This window comes from Cyprinus carpio, chromosome B4 (assembly GCF_018340385.1).
Source record: "Cyprinus carpio isolate SPL01 chromosome B4, ASM1834038v1, whole genome shotgun sequence".
NCBI lineage: Eukaryota > Metazoa > Chordata > Actinopteri > Cypriniformes > Cyprinidae > Cyprinus > Cyprinus carpio.
The window spans coordinates 20,105,445-20,122,752 of NC_056600.1; positions in this window are offsets into that span (position 1 = coordinate 20,105,445).

The following is a 17,308-nucleotide window of genomic DNA, read 5'->3' on the forward strand; positions in this document are numbered from 1 at the left end:
AGACTGAAAAAAAAGGCTTGGGTAAAATTATGTAAAATTTAATCTTCACACCTTGCAGCGGCATTCTCCAGTAGTCTTATTACAATCAGGGTTGAAGCCTTTACTGACATCACAGTTGCAAGGGCCACACATGGGGCTGCCCCACCAACCCCGAGGACATGGTTTTTCCACCCTGTGGACAAAACAAATCAAAAAAACGATATTTGAAATTATATTATTAGCACAACAAATTGGAAAAAAAAAATATCCTTAAAAAATATTAGTAATTTTAATGCTTGTAATTGAGTCATTTTTAATAGAAAATCCTAAAACCTACACTGCATTTCTGAAACAAACAACTATTTTCATAATTTATTAATAATTGATTAATTTCTTAGGTAACACTTTAGTATAGGGACCAATTCTCACTGTAAACTAGTTGCTTATTAGTATGCCTATTAATAGCATATTATTGGCTGTTTATTAGTACTTACAAAGCACATATTCTGCATGACCATATTCTACATCTATAATCCATCCCAATAGCTAAACTTAACAACTACCTTACTAACTAATATTAAGCAGCAAATTAGTTTATTGAGGAAAACGTCGCAGTTAATGGGTTGTTAATAGCGAGATTTGGACCTTGATTATTTATATGTAATATAAATAATGTAACACTAAATGTGATTTATTATTTATTTATTTATTTATTGCAAAGTGACATCATTGACAAAGGTTACACGTTTTAACCTGTAACATCTTAATATCTCACTTTCTGATCCCCAATGGATCAAGCAAATCGATCAACAAGTAAAAACCTTCCCATCAATCATTGGCAGGATTTGTCATGGTATAGAGATCAAGAGATTAGATGTGAGGGTTGGCAGACTTTAGACGATAAGTAATAACAGAACACTGACGACTGGAAACTGATGAGAAATGGGATTGTGCCTGTTTGTACAAGCGAAAAAAGACAGACTGCCCAGGCAAACAAATTTTAAACATCATGTTCTTGGGTGGTCGAAGACTCTGCTACAGGTGTATGTATGCATAGTTTATCCTGCGCCTTACACATAAAGCAGGTGATTTAGAAAAGCCATATGTCTCCCAACATACTGTAAAAGATTGGTGAGTCAACAAGGGAAATGGCTCAGCAGGGGAAAACAATTCAAAATGCAAACAATATAACACAATGAAATCATGCACAGTTGGAACAGCTTAATAAATAGGCATAACAAAGGTTGTGTGTCCAATCAATGTTGGTGTATTTTAATGTAAATTCATCTTGGTAGAAGCTGGGCAAACTGGATAAGCCTATACGTTGTTAATTGGATAAGCCTATGCCAATTTGATTTATTTTTCTTCATGATTTTTTTGTACTGTTTTGGTTCAATATAGGTCAACAAGTTTGCAGTTTGTTAGCCAAGCATTTGCATAAAGTATGTTTTTGGCCTTTAAAAAGTACTACCAAAGTTCAAATTGTTACATTTTTTGTTGCTTTTTTTCCCAATGATGCCCAGTAAAAGACCAGTTGGAGGTCAAACACAAGTCAGGACACCGAGGCTAAGGAAAAAATTCCTTCTCTGCAATCCTCTCCTTAAAATGTGCAGACAGCAGGACCGCATGGTGCTTATTAACTCAACATCAGGTGCTAGCAGCGTGTTTGGGGCTTAATCTAATATAGGACAGTTACGTCAGCAGAATAAGTTAAGAAACATCATCATCACTGATCAGAGGGTTTAGCAGATTAAATATGAAAATAAAAGGGAAGGTTATAATTCTGTGGAGCTTGTGTGGACTTGTGACAGGGTGTGAATTGTGTTGTTTTCCCCTGCTTTGTGGAGAAAAGCCAACACAGTGACAGACACACCCACCCACCCACACACACACACACACACACACAAACAAACACACACACACACACAAACACAGTCACACACACACACAAACCACTGGAATGAAGATGACATCCATAATGCAAATCATTTACACTGACTGATACACTACACAACTGCAATGCGAAATTTCAGATGTTGTCAGAACTTTGAACATTTCACACTAAGTGATTTTGCTCTGTTGGCAAGAGATCTTTTTTCAAATCTCAGAAATCAATATCTAATACTTGACATAATAAAAATCCCATTGCAGTGCTCCAATTCCATTCTATACATCATGTTATTAAGTAAGTTGTAATGTAAAGTCAGCCGGTCATTAGCACAATATAAACCTTGATAGGGTTGTCAGGACACTGTACATATTTGCTATATTTGTGTAGTGCAATATATACTGTATAGCATATCTGAATTACTTGATTGCTTGTATCGTTGTGCAATATAAACTATATCATTGACCAGTTCTAATCTGGTAAATGTGACTGTAAGGCATGAAGATATTCTGTTACGCTGGTTAAAAATATATTGTGAAAAGTGGTATAAAAATGAATTTGACTCGACTAACTAAAAAGACCATGTTTTAAAAAGGTCAGTTTAATTCGCAATAACCTATGGAAGCTTGTTCCCACTATGAAATAATAATAATAATAAAAACACTTAAAAGATAATTGTGACTTTTTATCTCACAATTCTGACTTGTTTGCGTGATATGAACTAAATTGCAAGTTATAAAGTCAGAATTGCAGGATATATACTCACAATTGTGAGAAATAAATTCAGAATTGTGAGATAAAAACTCGCATCTGACTTTTTTCTCGCTATTGGGAGATTATATCTTGCACTTTTGACTATTTTTTTTTCGCAATTGTAAGTCTATATCCTGCAGTTATGACTTCTGAGATATAAACTCACAATTGTGAATTATAAAGTCCAAATCTGAGGAAAACAAGTCAACTCACAATTCATATTTTCAAGTACAGTTTTGAGTCTATATCAGTTACAATTCTAACTTAATACACTCTTAAAAATGAAGGTGTTTCACGGTGCCAAAGAATGACCTTTTTGTCTAAATGGTTCCACAAAGAACCTTTAATATCTGCAGAACCTTTCTGTTTCACAAAAGGTTTTTTGTGGCGTAAGAAGGTTCTTCAGATCATAAAAAGGCAAGAAAGAGATGGTTCTTTAAAGAACCTTTGACTGAATGCTTCTTTGTGGAACCAAAAATAGTTCTTCTATGGCATCGCTGTGAAGAACCTTTTAAGCACCTTTATTTTTAAAAGTGTAGCACATAATTGCTATATTATATCATGCAATTCTGACTTTATTGCTCACAAATGCAAGTTTATATCACACAATTCTGAAAAGCAAAGTCAGAATTGTGAGATAAAAATTCACTATTATCTTTTTTATTTGTTATTCAGTAGCGGAAATGGGCTTCCATTATAATCTGCTATTTAAAAGTTTACCTGAATATTCTACTTTTGTTCCAAAGTTGAATGAAACTGGCCAGATTCATAGGTCAATCAGCTTCATTAGAAAGTCTAGTCATGCTAGTTTGATAAGAAGTATGTTGGTCCAGCAGCTTTACCAAAATCAGCACTAACTAGAATAAACAAGTCTGGTCTTATCTGGTATTTTATCCGCTATGCGACTTACTTGTTCTCACAGTACTGCCCATAGTAGTCCTGACTGCACTCGCATGTATAACCGTGAGAGGAGCTCGGCTTACGAACACACGTGGACAAATGCTCACAGGGGTTCAGATGACATGCATCAACACAGTCTTTGCCAAAGAAACCTGTGAGTGACAGAAAGACAGAAAGAGAAAAAGAATGAAAGAAAGAAAAAAGAGAGAATATGATAAATGCCTTCTGAAATCAGATGCGTCTGTACAGATGCAGTGAATGTGATGCAGGTGTCAGTACCGGGGTCACAGACACAGGTGTGTGCATTCCAGTCATCTGTGCACTGGCTGTTGTCAGGGCAGATGTTGGAATCGCAAGGGTTGGCCATATCGCAGCCTTCTTCCACGTGGATCTTTAATGCCTGCTGCATGTTGATGTTAGCTGTGTTGGTGGCAGTCTCCCCCATCCTGACACCCTGTGACACGTTTGCATAAAGTCAGTCACTTTTCAATAATTCATGAGATTTTTTTTCCCCAATATAATGTTGTCTTACAAGATTATACACGCCTTGTGTATCAAAGCCAAACTTGACACATTGATTGTTTGAACACAGATAAATGTTTATGATAATTAATATGTTAATATATATATTGATAAGAATTATTAAGCTAAGATATTAGTAATATAAACAGAAATGACTCAGTTCAATATGATCAATGTATTACACATATATAATTCACAACAGCTACTGTATCATGCAAGTTGAAAGATTCAAAGGCTTTCTCTTGGCCTCACCTGCATGCATCCCTTAAAACCCTGCTCGACGCTGTTACTCTGTCCCAGAAGTCCACCAATGAACAGACTCCTCAGCTTGAGTCCAGGCAGCTGGTTTCCGATCTCTGCTGACTTCTGTAAAGCATGGAAGACTTCAGTAAAAAGGTTTTTAGCAAAGGACTGTTCTGTTTTGTTAAGACCACATAACTGACCATGAACATGTCGTAGTCCAGGTACACATTTGCCATGTACTTTGTGTCTTTCCCATCTTTGCTGCTCCTCAGCTCCACAAGCAGGTGATGCCATTCCCCGTCATTCACTCGGACTTCTGGGAAATCCAGCATGGCCACTTTCTGCTCTCCCAGAAAAACTTGAAACCGCACATACTTGTCCCTTATCTTAGGAAAAGTCAGGAAATGTTTAGTCATACCTGATTAGGAAATGGTATAAGAATGAATTTACATCAAATAAGAATGACCTGTATGACATTCGACACTCACCAGAAGGTGAATTTGAGATGTGTCGCCAGCATTGACTTGCATTAGGGTTGCAGATCCAATGCTTTGTCTGGTGCGAAACATTAGGCTGATGTACCAGGGCACAGCGATGGTGATATCAGGGTCGTTCCATGACACAATGGCACGACCATCAAAGTGTTGCGGCGAAGGCATGACTGCAAGAAAGTAAGAAACAGCTTATGACTGACTTCATAAAAAATAGAGGCTTTTTTCCAGGAAAATTGAGACTTTTGGCATTAAGCCACATATTTAAAGGAGTGGAAAAGCCTTAAACAAACCAAGACTTATCAGCGATGTACTCCCGTCTACTGTTTGATTTGTGTGCAGGCAAATCAAATAGCAGAAGTGTGATGGTATGGAAATGCTACAGTAGAGTCACAAAGTCAAGTGAGGACCTGAGAACCCTTCAGCTATGAGCCCTGATCACTGGCAGAAAGAGTGTGAAGAATCTCTACACTAGCACAATCCACAGTTCCTGCTGCTGCCTTGAAATCACTCTGTTATAGAAGACGTTTCCCTGAGAGAGAAGCAAAGAATTAAAATTGAGACTTGCTAAGTCCTAAAAAAGCAAGCCTCAGTAATATTACATTCACACTTATGCTTTTGACATACGCTTTACTGTGATTAACACTGAAGTCAAGACCTCGTTTTTATCACTTCACACACATTCACTGCGAATCAAATCCATGGCCTTTATTTATTTATTTTTATTTTTTTCCTCAAGTACTATGCTCTGGAGTTTGAGCTATATACATAAATTCGAAATTTCATACATACTTTGGGCTTAATCCATGATTCTTGAAAACCTGTAATATTTCTAAAATTTGAAGATGCATAATGAACCACAAATATTTCCAGACGATACTAACATGACTGAAATCTGAGAGGTCGCCAAGGATCTGCCAGCCACTGCAGGCAGAATTACGTGTTTTACTAGAGATGGACATTCTATCTGTGCTATGGCAGAAGCGTAGAGGTGATAATATCTAAATTACGCTCACTCTGGAAACAAGCCATTAGCTCTAAAACAGTGCTATCCTGTAACGAAAACAAACCGCAAAATTGGGGCTACTTCAGGCATCCATCTAATCAGCATCAAAAATAACAGCCTTTCCTGGCAGGCACGCTTCCCTGCCAAAACATAAAATTGGAGAAGGCTGTTTCAATCAACACGGTTGTTTGTTAGATGATGACATGACTTGAACATTCAGAATGCTGCCCCAACAGGCCTGTGGAGGGACCTGAACAAGACCAGCGTGATTCCCTCTTGTTTGGGTGTCCCAAGCCTTACAGAATGTCCAACCGCAAAAAAAAACAGCCAGTGGCAATGTCAAGTATACTATCATTTGGGTTGTTCAAGCACATGCAAACACAGCCACTTTCAAACACAACTTTCATTTAATCACAGTGGAGCTGTAAAGTAGTGTGTAAAGTCCTGTTGAGTATGTAATAGAATTGACTGCCAAAGATGGAAAATGTGGCAAATTTATTGGCCTGTAAACTGTGACAAGCATGTTTTTTTAGGCAGCAAAAGCACTGACTTCACAAATCCACCAAAAAATGAGGTAAGAACAGAAGGTCCTGTACTTCCTGTATTTGTGAGGAAATGTGGGAACAGTCATTTTAATCTAGACTGACAGTCACTTCAAAACTGACGATTAAACTCTGTTGCAAAACCTCATGACTTGTCTGATTAAAAATTGTTATGTTCTAAGATTACTCATTTTGAGCCAAATCTAAGACAGCTTTGCTGTATCCTTAACAGAGTGGCAATCCCAGAATGCACTGCAACAGGCATGGCAGAAGAGTTGAGGGAAACCTACTATATTAACATATGTCATTTAGGGCTATCACGATATTAGCTTTTAGATAATAGTGGCTCCTGATAGAACTCACAATAACAAAATTATCACAATATCAACATTTTCAGTATCAGTCATATTCATCTTTATCTTTTTTTTTTCTGGTCATTCAATCACACTCAAAAAAAAGTATAGAAAGATTAAGAGAGAGTTTAGCGCTGGATTATTTATGATATTATCATATGTGTAATATTTACATGAAATCAATGTTATTATTATTTTTTTAATATCACTGTTACTGGTATATTCCTACACCTCAAATATCACTCAATATCCAAAATCTACTAAAACTGGACTATTTCACCCAGTATTTGTGTGTGTTATGTATGTTTATTACATAATCAAACTGTTACCTTAGCATCATGCTAGTGTAACTGAAGTTGAGAAAAATACTGATTAGAAATATACTTATATTTTATTAATTAGTGAAAAGTAACAATAAAAATTGTTACATTTAATAAAAATTGACTATTTTACCCAACATTTGTTTTTTTTTTACATTTATTCCACGAGTATCAAGGCGTTAGCTTAGCAACAAGCTAACATCATACATTTTGTGAGAATGCAGTTTGTATGGGCTGTTGAATTGCTAAAAATCTTTTTTAAAATTGTCTTTTTTAGAATGTTGCCTCAGCACATTATTATCTGAGGATTTATCTTGCATGCAAATCTGAATATAATTACATCTGGTTTGCCTTTTGGTTTGACCCAAAGAACCACAACAACAGGTTGTAAAACCAAAGCATTGATTTGAGTGACTACATTATCGTGCAGAGCAGAGGCATTATGGGAAATACACTGGCAACGCTACTCGAATATTGCTCAGAGTATGTGAAGTGTATATCCGTAAGGGCTGTAAAGGAGAGTGACTGATGCTTATCTGTGAAGACATTTCCCTTTCAGGAAACACCATCAAATAACGCCACTGCCTGCTTCCTTTAAGTCCATGAGCAATCAACACCTACAGTAGTTCAAAATAACAAACGCATACACGGATGTTCGACGCATGCATGTTCATGTAATCATGTCCATTGGCACGCTACCATATAGTCCCACCTACCCTGATCGCAGTTCTTGCCACCCCGGCCTTCAGGACAGTCACAAAAATAAGTGTTCCACTTATTTTCACACTGAGCGCCGTGCTGACACAAACCCTCATAGCAGAAGTTCTTCTTCGCTGGACAGCCTGACAGTACAATAAATATATTGGTTTTGAGTTACAACAATCTAAAAACAAGTTCACAAAATGATTTTGAATTGTTATGGTTTATGTCAGACCTTCAGTGGTGCCGTTGTTGGCGATGTGACTGGCCATGTCGATGGATTTACTGTCAATCATCAGGTTCCTCATGCAACCCACAAAGTCACGGTTTCGTATGGGGAAATCCTCTGGAAGGTTGGGCACCCCGCCAAGCAGAAGAGGCCCAGTGAGATCCAAAGACCTGAAGAGGGAAAACAAAACTTTAAAATGTCCCACCAAACTCTCCAACAAGTTAATGGCATCAAAATGGCACCACAATTTAGCGAACTGTCCTGCTTTCTACTATCTAAAGCCTAAAGTATACTTTGGTTTTTTATGCATATGATAGTATATGTGTAGATTTAGTGTGCATCAGTACAATATGCACAATTTTTAATGTGCCTTGAAGTTTTTACTAATTAGTTGGTCCACAAGGTGGCAAGGTGGCACTTGTGTGAGGGGGTTAAGAAATTCCCACAACTTTTATTTTTCTTCTGGAGAGAAAAAAGTGCAGATATTTGATGAACCTTTTTAGTGCAAATTCGTTGAGAGCCTGTGTTCCTAGATGCTATCAAATGCAGTATATTTTGAAAAGCTATGCATTCAGTTGTATGAATACATTAAAGCTCAAATTAAACTTCAGTTTTGATGCAAACTAGGCTCTGCATGCAGTTTACTTATACAGTTCACCAATGTTACATGCAAACTTATTGTAAAGTGTCACCATTTTTTGCTTTTGAAATAAGTCTCTTATGCTCACCAAGGCTGCATTTATTCGATTAAAAATACAGTAAAACTGTAATGCTGTGAAAGATTATTACAATTTAAAATAGCAGTTTTCTATTTTAATATTTTTTAATATGTAGTTTTAAAAAGGTGTTTCACATGATCCGTCAAAAATCATTCTAATATGCTGATTTGGTGCTCAAGAAGCATTATTATTACCATCACAAATGCAAAGAGTTGCAGCTTAATATTTTTTCGTTTCTTTTTTTTTTTCAGGATTCTTTGATGCATAAAATGGCAAAAAATAATAATAAATATAATACAAAATAAAAATAACAAAAAATAATAGGCATGCTAATAAGAAACTACTTAATAAAAATGAAAATTGGTCCCTATACGAAAGTGTACCAGACCATCTGATCCCCCTTAATATCACAGCTTGATTAAAAGCTTTATAAGACAGAAGCAAGACAGGTGAAAGGGGGCGTGACCTTCCTTAACCAATCTGTCAATCACAGTGTCCATGACAACAGAGCCATAGGGACTGGAATGCTGCCATGCAGTATAAAACAGGTCAGTGCTTATCAGACTGGAGCAACGGGTTAAACCTTCACATTTATCTGTTGTTCTTTCTTTGAAGTTTTTTAATGCACAGCCCTGTTCCAGCATGCAACAACATCTGATGCTGTAATTGCCACTTAAAGTATGAGAAGATCCTTCACAAATGAAAGATTTTTGGACGTGTGTCCTGAAGGTCTCTGAATGGGCGTGAGAGAGTTAACATAAGTGCAATTATGAATAATTACCAAAGGCTATTTATCAAGAGAATGAGTTATTGTTTGATTTACACAGAGAGAGGCGTAAACTCACTTCTTCTGTCCCTTCTGGGTGCCCTGGGCAGCGCAGGAATAGTTGCTGATCTGACTTCCGAAACGCACGGCCATGGCGATGTCACAGTCGTCCACCGCGACTACTGCCACCTTCTCATCCGACGGCCCTTGAGGCAAACCCAAGTGACTTATCTTAGGCTGAAAGGAGAAGAAATAGAAAAGATCAGTTACAGATTAAAAATAAACAGAATGAGCACAGATTCACAAAAACACATTCTGAAACTAGACTTTTTATACTTTTTAGTATATGACAATGAGAGTGTTGTTTGTTCCTGCAAAACTAGCAATACTTTTTGTTATGTACTTTCCCTTGTGAAAAAAGTTGTAATTGTATTCAATGTACATTTGTCATGACTGCTTTTTTTAACATACTTAAGCAGACTTTTAAAATGTGCACTTTGTAATAGTTTTACTATATTTTAAATCATTGTTTAATAATCTTTTATCATGCATTAAGTAACTACACTGATTTTTATGTTGACTAACTACGTTTAAAGCACTTATTACAATTAACTATAGTGTGATATTCAATATTACATTTAAAATGCATTTTAATTTAATTTTTAATTCAAATGTATTTTAAATGCACTAAATGCAATTGCAAATAAATTGAAATAAATATAATAAATGTTTCAATAGAAATAACTCGTGCTGAGCAACGATTAATCACAATTAATCGCATCCAGAAAAAATTTTTGTGTACATATTATATGTGTACTGTTTATATTTATTATGTATATATAAAGACACACTCATACAGTATATATTTAGAAAATATTTACATGTATATATTTATATTCATAGAATTTATATTATATTTAAATATATTTTAAAATATAAACATAACATTTTTCTTAAATACATACATGCATTTGTGTGTATTTATACATAAATATACACAGTACACACACATATAATATGTACACAAAAAAGTTTATTTGGGATGCGATTAATCGTGATTAATCATTGCCCAGGACTAGAAATAACATGAAATTATATTTTAGTTTACCGTAAATGTTGGTAAGTATCTTTGGCAGTACACGCTAACCATATTTCAAAGACATCAGTAATTATGAAATTAATTAGAAAGATGTTCTTAAGTCCTACTTAAGTGGGTCAAGCTAATGATATTTAATATAAATTTAAAATAAAAAAACATTTTATTGCAAATAACATTTAAGTGTCTGAAAACTTTACATTCAGTTCTTATAATGCATATTATTAACATAATAAGTACTCTTTTCACAGTAAAAATTTAGAAATGTTTCAGTTAACACCTTTCATGTAATCTTTAAGTGTTGAATTTCATTTTGCATAGCGACTGGATCAAATCTCAGACCTATTTTTATCTCAGCAAGATTAATGGACTGAAATACTTGAGCTAAATCTCATTTCAGAAGTCAATTTCATGAGTATGTTCCTAATGTAAAGATGACTCCGGATGTTTACAGAATCCTTTGCACACAGCGCTCACAGATCAAAGCTGTTTACAAGAGATATATCTATGTGCCATGTGTTGGCTCTAAACACCTAGCACAGGGCAGATGTGGGCCATCTGTCTGATTGTGTAATGCACGGCAAGAAAGTGACAGTCGGAAAGTAAAGTTGTGTTGTGTGTAAGCATTCACTCCCAGCATGGCACACTTTCCAGTTCACAGCAGCTTTATCTAAACTATCACTGCCACTCCTACAGAAATAACTCTTTCCTACTGCAAAAGCACTCACACTTTCCATTAGATGACGTCTAAACATGGTGCAATTTTAGTCTATTTTTCTTTTTGCCTTCCTGTTGCTATATATATGAATATTTATCTTAGTGTTCGCTTCACCTACTGACACACAAAGTCCCAGGGGTTGACTTTTAGTAATACTAACAGATTTCAACTTGTTATTTATTTGATCACATTAAAACCATTTAGAAACTTTTTTTTACTATGCCATTATTTATTTTTTCAACTTTTTAAATGCCTATTATTTATAGATTTTATGGTTACCCATGTCCTAGACCAAAACTTCCAATCTTTAACTAGGCTCCATAAAATTGTAACTAGGAAAATTATACTTTGATTAAGAAGATTACAAATAATACTATTCATGAAAAAAAAATGCAAAAAAAATTATATTTGACCATGGCAATTGTGAAATACTACTGCTGCTACTACTACTACTACTACTACTACTAAGAGTGTATATTTTAAATGTTAATTTTTATTGATGAAGCTAGCACTAGTATCTTTAGCAAAACTCTGAAATATCTAAAAACAGAAACACAATGAACCCATATTCCTCTAAAATTTGTCAGATTGCAATTCTCAGTATTGCCACAAGGGCTGCTATATCCGGTATTAATATAGACTGTCTTTTTCTGTGGTCGGTTTTGTCTTTCAAGTCTGGAATGACGATGCAATAGTTTGTAAAAAGTTTGCCCAGCAAATGGGTTAAAGTTAGTCAACATTTCTCTTAAATTCTTATTGGGGAAATATGTGTTTGGGAATAAAAAGTTAACATTTAAGTCACATTACATAGCGTCACGCATTTTTCTTCTGATGCACCATAGTTTTGAAATGAATGTGTTTTCAGTGTTCTTTGACACAGCATAAACTCTACTATGTAGCCGCCCACAGGCTTTTATATATTCACCCTCTGACCCCATAAATGAAGCACTGGGCATTAGGTATGAGTAAGACACTTTGTCTTTCTATAAGTTCTCTTAAGTGCAGCGGTACCTTAAAAGGTTGTGAAAGTATGAGCAGATTCCTTCTGAAATCCTCTCAAATCCCAACAGACCTCTTTCTGGTGCTGTGTAGAGGTGATAATCAGGGAAAGCATTAACTGATTGTGGAGGAATGTCTTTAGATCTGGACAGTATACCCACTCCTGACAGTTCTCACACTCCACGAGACATGGCTCGAGACAGTTTCACCTCCAACTCCAAACGTGACCATACTGTTGGTTATTCTCACAGAGACTGGCTCTCCTGTGCCAATGCATGTGTTTAAACAATTCACTATGGTAAATCACTGCACACACTCGACAACAGCTGCAGGCTGTCACACACTTGCTGCGTCTCTGGCCTCCCTGTGACTTTTTACTGTGTGTGTGTGTTGGAAGCAGGTGGAGTATTTTTGACATAGCGATGTGTGAGGACTCCCCCTTGGCTGGTGGTCTAACACCTTCTCGGCACTCACTATGAGTTGTGTTTATATAGTGTGCCTTGTAAATATTTTTTTTTTCAACAATTGGAAATTTTTAAAATTGGATTTGGTGCTCAATCACAACAAAAAAGCAAATACTGCATAACAAATAGTATACTGCGTAGGAAACAATTTACACTGCATACTAAACTAGATTTTTTGGTGCTTATACTGGTCCAAAACTCTCTCACATTATGTTGTGGTGGATTGTGTGGTTGCCAAGTCCAGATGCTTTGAAAATCACAAAAATCCCAGGATTTTCTCTACCATTCATGTTTGTACTACACACACTCGTAATTTAATATGCAGTTTGCTCAAATGCATGTTCCAAAAACCAATAATAACTGAATTCTAAAATGTTAAATAGCTTGCCCTGTTGGAAAAAAAACAAAACAACAACAAAAAAAAAAACATATGCTGGTTAGGTATGTTTTGAAGCATGGCAGCTGGTTTGAGCTTGTTTAAGCTGGTCCTGAACTGGTTGTAAGCTGGTCGTGACCAGCTTAAACCAGCTCAAACCAGCTTCCTTGCATCAAAACATACCTAACCAGCATATGCTGTTTTTTTTTTCAACAGGGTTATAAAGAACTTAAATTCATCTGTTGTTGTATCTTTAGAAAGATCCAACAATACACTAGTCTAAAATATCTTCAACTAATGCCATTGCAGAAAACTGCATTAGCCTCTATGCAGTGAATTAACAACATCTCCCTTGAAATTCAAGACCTCATCATTGTTTTCGTCCCCAACTACTGCTCACTTTATATGAGTACAAGGATATGCTTGAAGAATACATGGAAAACAATCTTTAAAGCAGGATTATGAAACTCAAGTTGGAGTCTCTTACAAGCAGTAAGACTTCTGGCACATCACAATGGCATATTCAGTTTCTGATGTTCTAAGCTTGGAAGAGTCGAGAATCACAAGGACGACTAAATAAAGATGACTGTGTCTTTTGTTACCCATGTGCATTATTTTTTTTGAAGCTTTACATGAATCTTGTGGCCTCCAGTTAGCAGATTGTCTTTCTGAGACTGTCATATGGAGAGGACAACGCTAGATAAACTCTAGTCTTAATCTCCTTGCGGAAGAGTGAGCAACGCATGCAAAAACATGCTAGTAGGTGCATTTAGACTTAATTATGCTAGTCGTGCTAACATGCTATTGCCTTTGGGTGTGGAAGCATTTGAAAACAATCTCCAGTTGGGTGAAACGCAATGCAAGTCAAACATGGAGAATCTGATAACTGCTATGAAATAATCTCCTCAGGTTAGATGCAAGTGGAAAGTAAGAAAACCATCGTGGGAACAAACAACAACTATAACTTGTCCTGTTTTTTCTCCAGGATAAGCGAGAATCTTCAGTAACAACTCAGTTCCAACAATTAAAAGGCTTACCTTGTTGTAATAGTGAAGCTGAACCGAGTGCCACTGGCCGTCGCTAACTCCACCTGGTACAAAAGGTGCAACAGTTGTTTTAGCCTCACCTAGAAGAGAAAGACAAGAAACAAATATATAAATTTTTGAATGATAAGAGAAAGGCATATGCATTGTATATGTAAGCTACTTTAAATTATGAGTAGGCAAAATACAGTTTTAAAGTTGCGTAACACATTCAGGGCTTTTAAAAAAAATAGTTAGCTATACAAGCTGCTAACAAAAAGCAGCAAACTACACTTAAGCTATTCAAACAGGAAACTTTGAACACACACAGTTACACTAAATAAGACTGATAAAGTGGTAATATAAAAATATAACAACTTAAGTTATGCTAAAACTGCAAAAAAAAAAAAAAACAGCAATTAAAAATTTAGCAAAAAATTAGGGGCTCAAATTAATGAATCTTGAATCTTTTTCAAATTTGCTGTCTGAACAAATTTAGCAAAATACATTTAGTTAGTTTCTAACAGTGCATATTAATAATGTGTAATTTGGAAAAGTTGGTAAAGACTTTTACTTTAAATGGTCAACAATTGTGAGTATAAAATAAAAACAGATATCCAATAGTGTGTTTTGGTATGCGATAAAGGTGTTTCTTGTATAATTTATGGCTTTGTCACCTCTGGTTCTATATAAAGTCACTTAGTAGCTACAGCACAAAGCTGCTAACATAACAACTATCAATCATGCTTAGATATTCTCTCTCATCAATGGAGTTCATTTAAAGGGCAGGGAAGCAAAAATGTGCATTGGGTTTAGAGGAATATTTACCCAAGGCAGGAACCCATACTGGTATTCAAAAAGAATCAGTAAAGAACAACCAATCATTGTAGCCTCATTGGTAAACAATTGCAACATCGTCTAAGCTACTGTATATACTAATTTAATGTCTTTGTTTATTACACTTGCACCCTTTAATCACTGAAAAACTTAGAATGGTGGGCCAGACTACTGAAATGGTCAAAAGACAAAGTCTTAGTACAAATGGCATGGGTTACAGCATGTAAAACAGGCTCCATAGCATGACACAGCATTATTCTCTTTGTCTGGGAAAGATTTATGTGTGCTATAAGATCAACAGTCCCATTATAGGGCTGTGCTCATCTTGTGTTATTTATAACCACCTGTGAGCTAAAGTGTGTGCGTGTGTGTGTGTGTGTTTTTTGGTTTTTTTTGTTTTAGTGTTTCTTGGTCTAATTTGGAAAGACCATCTGGGTCACTGCATAGCCTCATTAAGGTCCGGACACTTTACAACTTATAACTCTTTTATCGTAAACACATTCACCTAAAGCAATTCTCTCTCTAAGTAACACATGGCTACACAAACAAGCTGTTTAACGTAGCATGATGTCACCTCATGTTACCGTATATTGTCAACGCTACTGTCTGCTGTCCCAGGAGTGAATATGACATACAGACAGCAGCAAACTCTATATGAATACACAAAGCCATATGTGACTGCTTGGCTAACATACTGGAAGTGCATGGTGCTTTTGTACATGCTTAAGGTGTGTTACTATTGTTATAACAAACTTCAGTACTCGAGGGGATGATAAAGTTACCTCCATATGTCTGTGCCATTAAACTGATGGTTATTATTTTTATTTTGGTTAGCTGTGTTTGAATGTTTAGATTTTATTTATTTATCTTGCTTTTTTAAAACAATCCTTAATTTATTTCTATAGCAGTTGTTATGATCTATTAATTTACTATTAATTTACTATGACATTTACATCAGTAAACTCATAATTACTGCTTTGAAAGGTAGTTGTTAAGTTTAGGTATTGCGTAGGATTAGGAATGTAGAATATGGTCATGCAGAATATGTGCTTTATAAGTACTAATACTGTAAATAGCCAGCATGCTAGTAAAATGCATGCTAATTAGCAATTAGTTAATAGTCAGAATTGCTCCCTGTACTAAAGTGTTACTGACTTCTCAATCGTAACAGTGGTAGGACTGTCATACCTGCTGAGAAGGTGAGTTGAATCTGTTCCTCAATGATCTCCACAGCTATGAAGTCGTGTTTCTCGTTAAAACGACCGTTGTAGAGAAGAAGGGCGTTTCTCTCTCTTGTGGCAAACCTGGACAGAAAAAAAAAAAAACATTTATTAGAACAACCAGAACTACAGGTTTTATTGAATGTTCGCACTACCCCTCATAAATCTTTACATCTATCAAGGTTTGAGTGCACTTTTCATTTGTTAGAATTCAAGACCTAAATCAAGAGAGTTACAAGAAGCCTCCAAGCCAGACAGAAGAAATAACATCTATTAATCAAGAGAGGAAAAGAAAAAAATCAGAGGGGAAGTGAACTTAAGGCCAGTGGTCAAGAAACAGGAAGTGGTTCCTATGCCCTGGGTGGGACATCCCACCTCTATCATGCCTGGGCCGTGGAACAGAGGGCAGAGGAGTCAGAGTCCAGCTGCTTTGCAGGAAGATGATATAAATAAAGAAAAACACTGATAGTGCGCTCTCAACACATAGCCCATCCTGTTTTTACTCAGCACAGGAGACCCAAATATTTCTCTAGTGACCCTGTTTCAACATTTGTTGCTTAATAAATCAGAACCTTAATTTTCAACTTTACAACGGTTTTAAACAAATTATCCATATCTTTCTAGCTTTATAAATCCAACAGCTAATAGGCTAAAAGAAATTCTACAGAAAGGGCAAAATTGATTTGAGCTTGACATCAGGATTATCCATGTATGACCCAGAATGAGTAGAAGATAAGTCCAGGCATGCCGCCCAGCCAGACAGAGCTCAAGGGCTCCTTATGCAACCTCTTCAACAAATTACACTTTACAGCATGCAAAGCTTCTGGCAGACGTGTCAATGTAACAAAAAGGTAAACAGGGGCATGACACAGAGGTCATAAACAATTTTCTTGTCAATTATAGCCCATCACTTACATGAAGGAGACAGTGAAGTGGAATCTCTGTCTCAGGCCTCGGAAGGTAATGAAGGACTGTCCGGGAAAGCTGCGTGTCGTCATCTCACAGAAAGGTTTCTCGTACTCTCCAGAGGGGCAGTTGCATGTGAAGCCGCCCACTAGCAGGTTGACACACTCACCTCCATTTTTACATACCCCAGGGACACAGCGACCAGAGCGGGCATCTATTTCACAGTTCTCACCTGCACAGGATTATCAGAAGTAAAGTAA